At 38.2% G+C, this 12341-nt stretch overlaps 1 protein-coding gene across 5 annotated transcripts in view; it reads left to right on the top strand.

Moving 5' to 3' along the window:
• LOC141980544 (dynein axonemal heavy chain 12-like) overlaps window positions 1-12341 on the top strand; it is a 95006-nt gene that overhangs the window by 32255 nt on the left and 50410 nt on the right. The window contains exons 4-7 of one of the 5 annotated variants that reach the window (XM_074941855.1): window positions 367-495; window positions 931-1119; window positions 6113-6202; window positions 11697-11759. The exons of 3 other annotated variants lie outside the window; for them this stretch is intronic. The gene's annotated coding sequence lies outside the window, so the exon portion shown is untranslated. The remainder of the gene's footprint in view (window positions 1-366; window positions 496-930; window positions 1120-6112; window positions 6203-11696; window positions 11760-12341) is intronic. One more of the 5 variants, XM_074941856.1, reaches the window with a different exon arrangement.

Raw genomic sequence — 12341 nt, 5'->3', positions numbered from 1 at the left:
TTTTTGAATGCAGTTATTTTTTGTACATAATTCTACATTTGTAAGTTCATGATAAAGAGATTGTACTACAGTACTGATATTGGGTTAATGGTAATTTCTGTTGTTTTTACAGTGCAAATACTTGTGATCAAAAATAAATATAAAATGAGCACTGTACACTTTGTTTTCTGTGTTGTAATTGAAATCTATATATTTGAAAATGTAGAAAACATCCAAAAATATTTAAATAAATGGTATTCTATTATTGTTTAACAGTGCGATTAATTGCAATTAATTTTTTGAATTGCTTGACAACTCTAATTTTTTCTCTGGTTTTCTAGTAATATAATTGGGTATTATACTGAATATATCATCATCTTTTTTTAGCTTTCTGAAAATGCTAATAGAGAGAAGTTTTCCTGGCATTAAAGAGTAAATCATGCACAGTTAGTTGAAGAACATTTTATACATCACTCATCCTGTTATATCCATGAAGCTGTGCAATTTCCCTACAAGGTAAGAGACCGATTTAGGTTCAGTTACATACAGATGAAAAGATATAATGCTCCTTTATTCAAATTATAAATTTTAATGAAAAAAGTGGGAGTGTCAAAATGTTTTTCTTCAGAAAACAATATAAGGTATAACAAAAGGTGTGCATATTAAGCACAAAGTGCTTTTCTACTCTCAAGAGATGCACATGCTGTCTATTTTAATGCAAGTACGTCAGTAAAGTCTTGTTCTCCCGTTGAGCATTCTAGTTAGTTTGCAGCTTCCAGGTATAAAAAATTGTCTTATTGAAGCTAAATAGGAATTAAATTAGTAACAGAATGGTTTCGTTATATTATGAGCAAGAGAGCAAAGTTCATATTTCTAATGTAATGACTTTGTGGGAGGATATAAAAGTCCCCTTTGAATAGATACATAACCCATTTATTTCTTCTCCTCTAGGTACCAGATGGATAGACTGGTAGATATTGAGAACCTCTGTCAGGTTTTAGCCTATGAGCTAGTTAATCACATGTCTTTAGTTGCCAAAAAAGAGCATTTATCCTGCAGGAAGAATGGTTGAAAGACTATTGTTGCATTATTAATAAAAACAGAGACAACACAGAATCCCTGATGCCTCAGGACGATAAGGTGAGACTTAGGAAACAGTTTTATTTTATTTATTTTTTCAGCTAGTTTTGCATTTCCATATTTCCACAGGCAACTGTAAAGTGTGGAATATGAAATGCATACAGCAGCTCTGCAGTGAAAAATGACTGGAAGTGTTCCATGTCATATGAATACATTATCTCATTCATATTTCTGTTTTGTATTACATTCGCATAGGCTTACTCTGCAGCTTTGACTAGTAGCGCACAATGCATGATGCTGTACATAATGTTCTATGTCACTCAAGTGAAAAACAGTGTAAGATAAAATAGTTTAGAGGAAACATCAAGCAAGATTAACATTATTCTTGTGAAAAAATCACTACTAATCAATAGCTATAAACAGAAGAATGGATAGTGAATTAAATATGAAACTGATAAGTATACATATACTATATGCCTGACAATGACATATGTGGAGGTGTTTTAAAGTTAACATCAAAACATCATGTAAATGTACCTAGATTATAATGTCAGGCTGTCTATTTATTGAATTAGCATTTAAATCTGTAGTGGCCAAGCCTGAGAATAAAGGCTAGCAAATTTGTCCAGTAATATTTAACAGGCAATGGAGCAAGGAGACCTAATGTGTGCAAGATATAAAGCAAATGAGAGTCCCTAGGCCTCAATATTTTTACCCTTCTAACTCTCGCTTACAAGCAATATATTTTCACTAACACATCTCTCAAATGGGAGTGATTATTTTTGAACTATAGTACATTGTCTTCATATTTACTGTTTAACATTATATGGCACTAATATTGTTCAGAAATATTAACATGGCAAATCTTCATATTGTGTTACTAGTATGTTGTCTAATAGTAATAGAATGCAGTTTATTGAAATTTCTGGGCTATGATCATAATGTCTTAGGTAATTAGGTAAAAAGTGCACTTTAAGAAAAAAATATATATCTTTTATTCAGTGTAATCATGTAATATTGAAATGAATCACAATATTGTTTTTAAATGACACATTTTTAAATCACTGAGGTTTTGGGGAGTTTCCAAGAAGGGCCATGGTTGTACAACATTTATTTTTACCACTCAGTCTATAATTACTGGTAATCAGGATATTGAGACACAGCTTTAGTTGCAGAAACAACATAAGTTAGAAAGGTTTCAGAGTGGTAAATGTGTTGTTCTGTATCAGCAAAAAAAAATGAGGGAGGTTGAAGGTTGAAGGTTCAACTTCCCTGGTCACTCAGTTTCAGACCTAAAAGTCACAATTCTCCAACAACAAAAACTTCAAAAACAGACTCCAACGAGAAACTGCAGAATTGGAATTAATTTGCAAACTAGACACCATTAAATTAGGCTTGAATAAAGACTGGGAGTGGATGGGTCATTACACAAAGTAAAAATTATTTCCCCATGCTAATTTTTCCCCTACAGTTACTCACACCTTCTTGTCAACCGTTTGAAATGGGTCATCCTGATTATCACTACAAAAGTTTTTTTTCCTCCTGCTGATAACAGCCCACCTTAATTGATTAGTCTCGTTACAGTTGGTATGGCAACACCCATTTTTTCATGTTCTCTGTCTCTATATATCTTCCTACTGTATTTTCCACTGCATGCATTCGATGAAGTGGGTTTTAGCCCATGAAAGCTTATGCCCAAATAAATTTGTTAGTCTCTAAGGTGCCACAAGTACTCCTCAGGTTTTTTTTTGATAATTTAGAAAGGGTCCAGTACAGTAGGTGAAATTTGGGAGTGTTAGTAGGCAGGTTGCAAGTCATTTAGGATTTTATAAATCCAAGGCAATGCGTTAAAAATCCACCTAGAAACCAACAGATAGCCAATTCAGAGAATTACATCACTTAATAAGCAGGTTGCCACATTCCACGCTAGTTTCAATTTCTGTGTTGATTTAAGATAAAGTTGGAAGAAGAGCACATTGCAGTGGTCTAATCTCCAGGTGACAAAGACATGCATCAGAGTAGCAAAGATCTACATCTGAAAGAAGTCATATTCTCCTGGCCAAGTGATGATGAAAAATGGTCATTCTTGAACCTGCTGCTGTATGTTAATCTAGCAGCATTTTGAAGTCTAACAATCCCACCAGTTTATGAGTTCTGTTAACAAATGGCTGAGACACATCCTCAATATAAAGTAGGCAAACATCCTCAGTATAATATGGAAGGTATCTTTGCCATATCTACTGGTTGCTTCCCTCAAGTTACCAGCATTACTTTACCATGACCAGTCTTATCTGGATTGAGTTTCAGCCAGTTGCCAATGATTTCAACCAGCAGTTTCATCCATTTCCTGATCTCAACCAAACACTGGACGAGACATTTAACAGCAGTGTCTTGGTTAGGTGAGATTGATACACTTTGACATCATCACCATATTGATAACTCTGCAGCCCATACCTCCTCACTCACCCTTTCAACAGGGGAGACAAGATGAAATGCTGTGAAAATCCAGATGATAGTTCTCCTAAAGATGAAGAGCAATTGCACAAGGTCTGGAAAAACTACCAGGAAGAAACTGAGCTGTCCCAGAGCAGTTGTGTCCACACTTGGTACGCTTTTCATGTGAGTTATCAGAACTTTGTGATCATTGCTATTATGTGCATCTGATGGATCTAAAAATAGCAGCGTGGACACCCCAATCTTCATCCTTACCCAGGCTGCAGGATCTTTCATTTACACCACACCTCAGTTTCTGTCCTCTGATTCCAGTCTGTACTCAGAATGACAAGGGGTCATGTGAGGCATCTAAAGGCTCTAAGAGTTATCTCACCACAATTTTCTCTGTAGTCTTAAACAAAAATAGAAGATTAGATAGTGGAATGTTGTTGGCCAGATTGCCAGCATGAAGTGATGGTTTCTTGAGCAAAGGTCACATAACAACTTCCATAAGAAAAGACGATGCCCTACCCTCCCTTAGGAAGGAATTGACAGTCTTGACTAGTGATGGGCCAAGTTCTTTCCTCACTGACCAGAAACCAGGAAGGACACTGGTTCCAAAGGGAGGTTGTGGAATGGAAGACTTGTGACAATGCCTCAATGAACATCACTGACTTAAATTCAACCAGAGAGAATTTATCATTTGTCCCTTCCTGCATCGATGGAAGTAACAAGTTTGACCATATATCCACTTTGTTTTATTTATGAAATATCCAGAGACTTCCTCACAATGGGATGAGTTGAAACTAGTCACCAAGCAAAAGGCAGTTTGGATTAACCTAGCTTCACCCCCTTTCAGAGTAAGTGCACTGATTGAGACAGATTGAGGACAGGTTTTTGTTTCCATTGACAGATAATTCCATATGTAATTATCATAAAAAAACACTTCTGAAAAACTAACTGATCGGTTTTCACAGTGCTGTAGCCTGACAAGCCTGCAGCTTGAAGACCTTGCCAATGAATTTTAGCTTGGACGTGGAAGGCTTGCATGGTCAGCATTTAGATCTGACTTAATTCATTGAGATGTAAAGAAGTCAAATGGAAACCTAGAGGTACTTGGTGAGGATATTTTCAATACTTCCAACTATTTGTTTATGTATTATTGCAGGTGCAATCAAATCTGGTGTTGATTTTCTTCAGCTGAAGAGTTTGTCATTACCTTGGGAAAACAAACTCTCCATTGCACACTCAATTCCCTGTGGATAGCTGAGGATTGCTGTAATTTTGAAACCAGTGTTCCAATTGAATGTCTGTGTGGGACTTGACCTATATGCTATATTAGGTCAATGTCCTAGTTTGAGGATCTTCTCTTATTATTCTGGGCCGAGTCTGCCCGCTTTCATGGTAACTAGTAAGAACAAGTCTATGGGATTTCCTGTTAATGTTTGGCGCAAATGACTTGGTACTAATGTAAAGAAGACTATATCCTTTTATTTATCTAGCTTGCCATGCATAATATATTCCTATGGATACTTCTCTTTATCTTAATGGTCCTGGTTTGGCTGCCTGTGATTCACCATCTATTCGGTTTTTCCCTAACTCTCCCATATATTGTCTGTGGAAGGGATTTCAGCATTCAACTGGAAATATGAAACAGCCTAGAAATTAGTGTCTTTCTAGTTTAGAGAATTTGTTTGTGGAGACTGTCCTTCATACTTCTTAATCTTCTCTCCAAGAACCGGAATATTTTATCTTTAGACAAGGAAAAATTATTTGCCTGTTATTTTGCTCCTCTAAACTTATAATTTGACAAGATTCATAATTACCCTCATGCCTTCTCCTCATACTCCATACTTGAATATTTTCCAGTGACTTACTTAATGCTCATTCTCTCTCTCGTGTGTGTGTATTTATTTATTTGGGTTCTAAATTATGCTCAGGGGATGGGGAGCTCTTTATCTCTCACTCATGAGGGAGCCAGGCTCATGGGGAACAATTCTAATCACTTGTCCACAGACAGTTACACCTTTACATTCAGATTTCCAATAAGAAAATATGGTTGTGCCAGTTTCAGGATGGGGAGTACTTGTGGCACCTTAGAGAGTAACAAATTTATTTGAGCATAAGCTTTCGTGAGCTACAGCTCACTTCATCGGGATGCATCCGATGAAGTGAGCTGTAGCTCATGAAAGCTTATGCTCAGATAAATGTGTTAGTCTCTAAAGTGCCACAAGTACTCCTGTTCTTTTTGCTGATACAGACTAACACGGCTGCTGCTTTGAGACCTGTCAAGATGGGGTTTCTCGTTCTGTTAAGTAAATTTTAATTATTTTTTCTGCTGTGACTGCCTACTGGTATTTTTCTGTATTTACTTATTCTAATTGGGATTATTATGCGAGGATTTCTCGCTATTATCTTTTTATTTTTAATGTGTATGATAATCACTTGACCTTATGTCTAACTTTATCATTATTGTAATCTAAATTAAAATGTCACGGCCACCATCAGTCTCAGACTGACAGTTAGAACACGGACCTTGCCGTAATTTATTTCCTATTCAGCTACAAATTTTAATACCTAAGCAATAATATAAATAATAATCACCTATCTTGAAATCTAGATATGATCATACAGAATACCACCAGTCTGGTCCTCCGCTGGTGCTACCTGTTGCTGAGGAATGCTCATTGTGACTCTGACCACAGATAAGGTTTGTTTCTGGTCCTCCTTCAAGCCAAGAGCAAAACATAATCTTCCCAAAAAAAAATAGCCTGATGGTGCTAGACAGTATCACCCATATCTGCATGAAGTCCTGGCCTGTGCTATTCTGCATACATGCGTGGTCATGAGACCATAGTTAGGGTTGCAGCAGAGATTTCAGTTTAACAGGAAATACTTTGGGATCTCTGCTGAAAGTCTGGGAACAGAAATAAACAAAAAATAGATAACCTAATTTGGAAGGGGTTTAGTTGTCTGTATATATAATATATAGGCCTGTTTTGACTAAATTAATTGAAGAAAACCCCATATTCTACTATTTATTTAGTTTAGTGAGAACAGTATTTACAGCAACAGCAATATCTCCTGTCAAGTGGATGGGCTGGTATTTAAAAGCTTTGTTCAAATATGTTTATGTACTGCGATTATTTTGTGGATTTGGTGGTCTTTAAGTAAATTTTAGAGGCCACCATGGACATAGATAGGGCATTCTTCCTTTCCTCCTCATTCGGTACTTGCGTAAAGTGACCTAGCAGATTGTCAAGTTGCATATTGCCATAATGAGCAACGTTTTAATCACTGGAGCTGCTGTTGCTATAGCCTGGTGACTCAAGCATCCTGGAGTTCAATGGCAGCTTCATGCATATAAATCTGATTTTTCATTCACCTTTGCTACTAAAGACCCAGAACTAACTAAGCACTCCAAAGGGCCAAAGTACTGTAGGAGCTTCCTTCTATCACACTAAGTGCACAAGACCCAAAAGCAGGGATCCAGTGAAATGATAACTTCAGAGAAGCAAAATTAGAGAGAAATAATTTTCCCATATGGGGGGCATTTTCAGAAAACTTTCAAAAAGAAATTTGAGTTTTTTAAAATTCTGACACATTTGTAAATTAAATTTGAATCTCGTTCTGCACAGGTGAAAGATGTCTGTATTAAGTCAAAAAGAAAAGGAGTACTTGTGAAAAGGAGTACTTGTGGCACCTTAGAGACTAACCAATTTATTTGAGCATAAGCTTTCGTGAGCTACAGCTCACTTCATCGGATGCATACTGTGGAAACTGCAGAAGACATTATATACACAGAGACCATGAAACAATACCTCCTCCCACCCCACTCTCCTGCTGGTAATAGCTTATCTAAAGTGATCACTCTCCTTACAATGTGTATGATAATCAAGTTGGGCCATTTCCAGTACAAATCCAGGTTTTCTCACCCTCCGCCCCCCCCCCACAAAAACTCACTTTCCTGCTGGTAATAGCCCATCCAAAGTGACCACTCTCTTTACAATGTGTATGATAATCAAGTTGGGCCATTTCCAGCACAAATCCAGGTTTTCTCACCCCCCCCCCTTTTTTTCAAAAAACCACACACACAAACTCACTCTTGAAAACCTGGATTTGTGCTGGAAATGGCCCAACTTGATTATCATACACATTGTAAGGAGAGTGATCACTTTAGATAAGCTATTACCAGCAGGAGAGTGGGGTGGGAGGAGGTATTGTTTCATGGTCTCTGTGTATATAATGTCTTCTGCAGTTTCCACAGTATGCATCCAATGAAGTGAGCTGTAGCTCACGAAAGCTTATATTCAGATAAATTGGTTAGTCTCTAAGGTGCCACAAGTACTCCTTTTCTTTTTGCGAATACAGACTAACATGGCTGTTACTCTGAAACCTGTATTAAGTCACTGGCCTTTTCCTCACTGAGCATTTTTAGGCATTTTCAACCAGCATGCCAATTAGATCTGCCCTGACTAGAGTTAGATGGCACAGTGATAAACATGCCTGTGATCAGTCTACTGTGTCACTCCCATTAGTGCTAATACCGGAGGATCAGCATCAGTGATGGAGCAATAGTGGGAGAATTTCTAACAATGCTCAGTTTATACACAGTCACTGCACCACCTAACTCTTGTATGTTAGCTGTGTATATACTGTGATACTGGTGAGCTGTAGCTATCGTCATAACTAACTTAAATTTTGTTTTTGTTTGGCTTTCTCTGCTCTTTTCAGTCCAGTGAGTACCAGTGATGTTCTTACAGAAAAGATCAGGAATGGAACTGACTGGGTTGAAAAAAGCCAGGATTTCTTTCATGTATTGGAATTATTAGATTTGCCAAATAATTTTGCTCCTTTACTTGTGAGTACAGAAGAAATCACTGCAAAATATTTTCCCTTGTCACTGCTGCATCTTTAGTAACATGAGTATGTGTAAGTTAGGCTAGTAATAGCTCCTCCTTTCCATTCTTTGTTTTTATTTTTCCGTAGTCATTTCTTCCCTCTTTTCTATTTCCACACCAGTCCGATATGTACATGAGACTCAATGTCATTGAATATAGAGACAGAATCGGCAACTCCAGACATTTGTGTATATAATGGGTTATTCAATACAAGGGACTGGCTAAATAAGAAGTCATGTCAAAAAAAGCCAATTATCTGAATTCCAAACTGTATAGCACAGCATGTTTACATTAAGCTTTAAAATAAAGTTTTCCTTTTCTTGAACTCTATTTCCATTCAGCTTCTTTTAAAAAAAATCATCCAATTTGACCTTCTGTATAATACAGGTCATGAAATTCACCTAGATAGTCCTGTGCTAAGCTCAATAATTTGTGTTTGACTAAACCATATCTTCCAGGAAACTTGATTTGAAAACATCAAGAAATGGGAAATCTACCACTTCTCTTGGTGGTTTGTTCTAATAGTTAATTGCCCTCACTGTTAAAAATCAGTGCCTTATCTCTGATTTGAATTTATCTGGTTTTAATTTCCATCCCTTGGTTTTATTGTGCTTTTTTTGCCAGGTTAAAGAGCCCTTTAATACCTGGAATTTTTTTCCCCGGGAAGGTACTTGCACACTGTAATAAGTCAGTCTTTTTTTTATAAGCTAAACAAACTGAGCACCTTAATTTTCTCACTGTAAGGTATTTCTTCCAGTCCTCAAAATGATTTTTATGGTTTTTTTCTGAATTCTCTTCAGTTTTTCAAAATCCTTTTTAAAATATAGACACCAGCACTGGACATATTATTCTAGTATGTCTCACCAGTGCTGCATACATAAAATCACCTTCCATTTCCTATTCATTACATCCCTATTTATATATCCAAGGATGTATATGCAAGCCCTTTTTGCCACAGCCTCACAGTAGGAGCTCATGTTCAGTTGTTTGTCCACTAGGTCTCCTAAATCCTTTTCAGAGTCACTGCTTTACAGGCTACATCAAATATGATGTCTTTTTTTTTCTCCCAGTTTTACCACCCTCCATTTTCTCCTTTTTCCCATCATTTCCCCACATTTACAATATCATGTCCCTATTTTTTTACTTTCTCTGTTATCTCAAAATCCAGTTTTTGGATGCAAGTTTTCTGCATTGAGGTGGTGGGCAGGGCTCTACTCTGCTACAACCACTTAGTTACATTTAGTGGAATATTGATTTTTCAGCATGTGCTGTAAAAGTCAATATTTCAGTAGACAGAACAAAGTGGAATCATTATTACATGGGTCAGTCAGTCGTATTACATATATGACTTCAGTGCCATGCTTAACATAGATAATTGGCCTTCTCCAGTCTTCTCCTTGTCTGTTCTCTTCTTCACACTTGACAGAGAGAGTTCCAGTCTCTCAAGCAGCTTCTCTCAGGGTGGTTTTCTCTTGATGATCACTTTTTCATCCAGATTAGCCACCATAACTTTCCTCTGTCATTCAGTTTTTTTACATAACAGTGTAATTTGGGTTCTTCCTCCCCAAACTTGCCCATATATATTTCTTGCACACGCTTCCATATTGCTACTTCTATGGCTCGGCCTATGACAGCGCAGATTCTGGGTTCCTACTGCTCACTCGCTCCGACAGGTGATGACCAGTCACCACCCAGCATTTTCTTGCCCACTAGAGCTCGCCTGCCACTTCGCCACTTTGATTTCATCCTCACTCAGAGTAACACACAGGGATGCAACCTCTATGGCCTCTTCTGGCTGCCATTTGATCTCTTCTTAGGAGGTGTTGCTAAGAAACAAAAGAAAAACCCTCATCTGCGCCTTTTATCCCTGGTGTCATAAGCATTTTTTTAATCTCCCTATGAGTAACATCCACTACCAGAGTAAAGCAAGCCAGCCATTTCTGGAGCTGGGAGCAGTTTCTGGAGCTCGGGCTGGGGCTGACAGACCTTTTAAGGAAAGAGTGGCCCAACCAACAGCAGTGATAGCAGGGGTGTCATCATCCCAGGCTGACCCGGACTGCCCCCTTAAAGGCAGTCATGGTGTTGCAAGTGAGCCCTTACTTGATTTTTCCCTCACCCAGGGTATCAACACGTCCAGACTGACTGTTAGATGCTAAAGAGCACCCCAAGTTGGAGGGTTTCATTTCTTAACAGAAAAGCCAAGGCAAGCCATAAACAAAATGCTGACTCCCGCATCTTAGCTTGGTGACCTGGTCATTCTGTGTTCATTTGTCCCCGAATTGAGTCTAGTGTTCACCTCTATCCAGACTCTTCACCAGGGGTTCTCTCAGTTCCAGTCTCTCCCCTGGTATTAGACCTCTTGCTTCTTATGGAGTAAGATCCTGCTCTGGAGTCAGGGGTCCAGGCAGGTCCATCCACTGCGACTCTTCCAGGGACAGCGGGTGATCCTTGCCAGGCTGGGCTGCTGGGCAGAGTCTGGGAGACCCGTGGCTCAGACCATGCCCTCTTGGATGCCTGCCATATGCAGCCCTCTGTCTAGGAGCTCCCCCCCAGAAGCACCTCTTATAGGCTCTCCATTCTAGTGGGTTACCTGGAGAGCTCACCCTCCAGGTTCCCTGCTTAGCCTTTTGACTCAGGCATCTCTTGGGATCTCCTCTCCACAACAGCCTCCTGTTTTCCTTGGGAGTCCCCGCTTCACTGAGCTTGGGGTAAACTTTATTAGTTCCAGGGGCTCATTTGCTAATCAGCCACCTGTGGCAGTTAGCTATCCCCAGATGAGGCCTTCACATGGCAGACCGATCCCTAGCTCCCCATAAAGGACAGCTGCCCCATAATAGGTTGTGTGTTGGGGGGGGGAGGTATTAAATGTTTTTTTTTAAAGAATATATTTAGATTTTTTTTAAAAGGGTTTAATATAGAGGAATAATATAATTAGCAGTTTACTAGCGCAATCATATCAAAAGTTGTCATGAAAGATAAGTATAGTATACCAGGATTTCAAGAATTCATCACAAGCACAGTACATAACTTCTAGCAACCTTCTCCTCTTTAGAATAAATTAAACAAACCTGTAGTGCAACAATGAAGGACATATGTCAAAGTAATGATTGCTTTTTACATTAAGGGAATGCAATAAAGTGCTATAATTGTATAACATCTCTGCCTGTGTAGAGCTTTTTTTCACTTACAGATTTATGTATGTGCTCTGTTCGTGTTGTTTCATGAAACAGTTTTTAAAAACTGTTTCAGGTAAATCATGTTAACAAATATTTTATTATGACTTCTATTTTTTTCTATTCCAAGACACACGCCTGGGCGCATACCCAGCAGCAAAACCCAAGAACAAACCTTTAAAATGGCATTAAGGTAAGTGTATGTATCAGTCATGTAAGGGTTAAAAACATTAAATAGATGGTGTAACTATCTCAAAACCAAGCATTACAAACCCAGGAAATTCAGAATTGAGGTTATACTTACAAGAAATCCAAACACTAAAAAGACACTCCCAAAAATGTAACTCTTCTCTTTACTGATGGCATGCAATTATCATATAATTATAATTAAGGCATTCAGTGTTTGTGGTCCCAGAATAGATTAAACTAATTCTTAAATTTGTATTCATTTTTTCATATTTTCCTCTTCTGGATGTCACTTTAGGGCACAGTTGAGGTTGGTTGATTGTGTTTTTCTTAACCTGTTTGGATTTCTTTATTTTAACTTAAATTAACTCTGAATTTCCTGGAATTATAATGCTGGGTTTGGGGATTATTATTACATCCCTGTGGTTTTTTTACTTTTACATTTTTGATATGTGCTCTCAACCTTAACTCCACTTTAACATAGAAAAACCCATGGTTGGCCTGTGCCAGCTGACTCTGGCTCGGGCTGTGGGGCTGTTTCACTGCTGTGTACCCTTCTGGACTCGGGCTGCAGTCTGAGCTCTGGGAC

This window comes from Natator depressus, chromosome 1, assembly GCF_965152275.1.
Source record: "Natator depressus isolate rNatDep1 chromosome 1, rNatDep2.hap1, whole genome shotgun sequence".
NCBI lineage: Eukaryota > Metazoa > Chordata > Testudines > Cheloniidae > Natator > Natator depressus.
The sequence above is the reverse complement of the archived record's forward strand: the minus strand, read 5'-3'. Positions and strand labels throughout refer to the sequence as shown.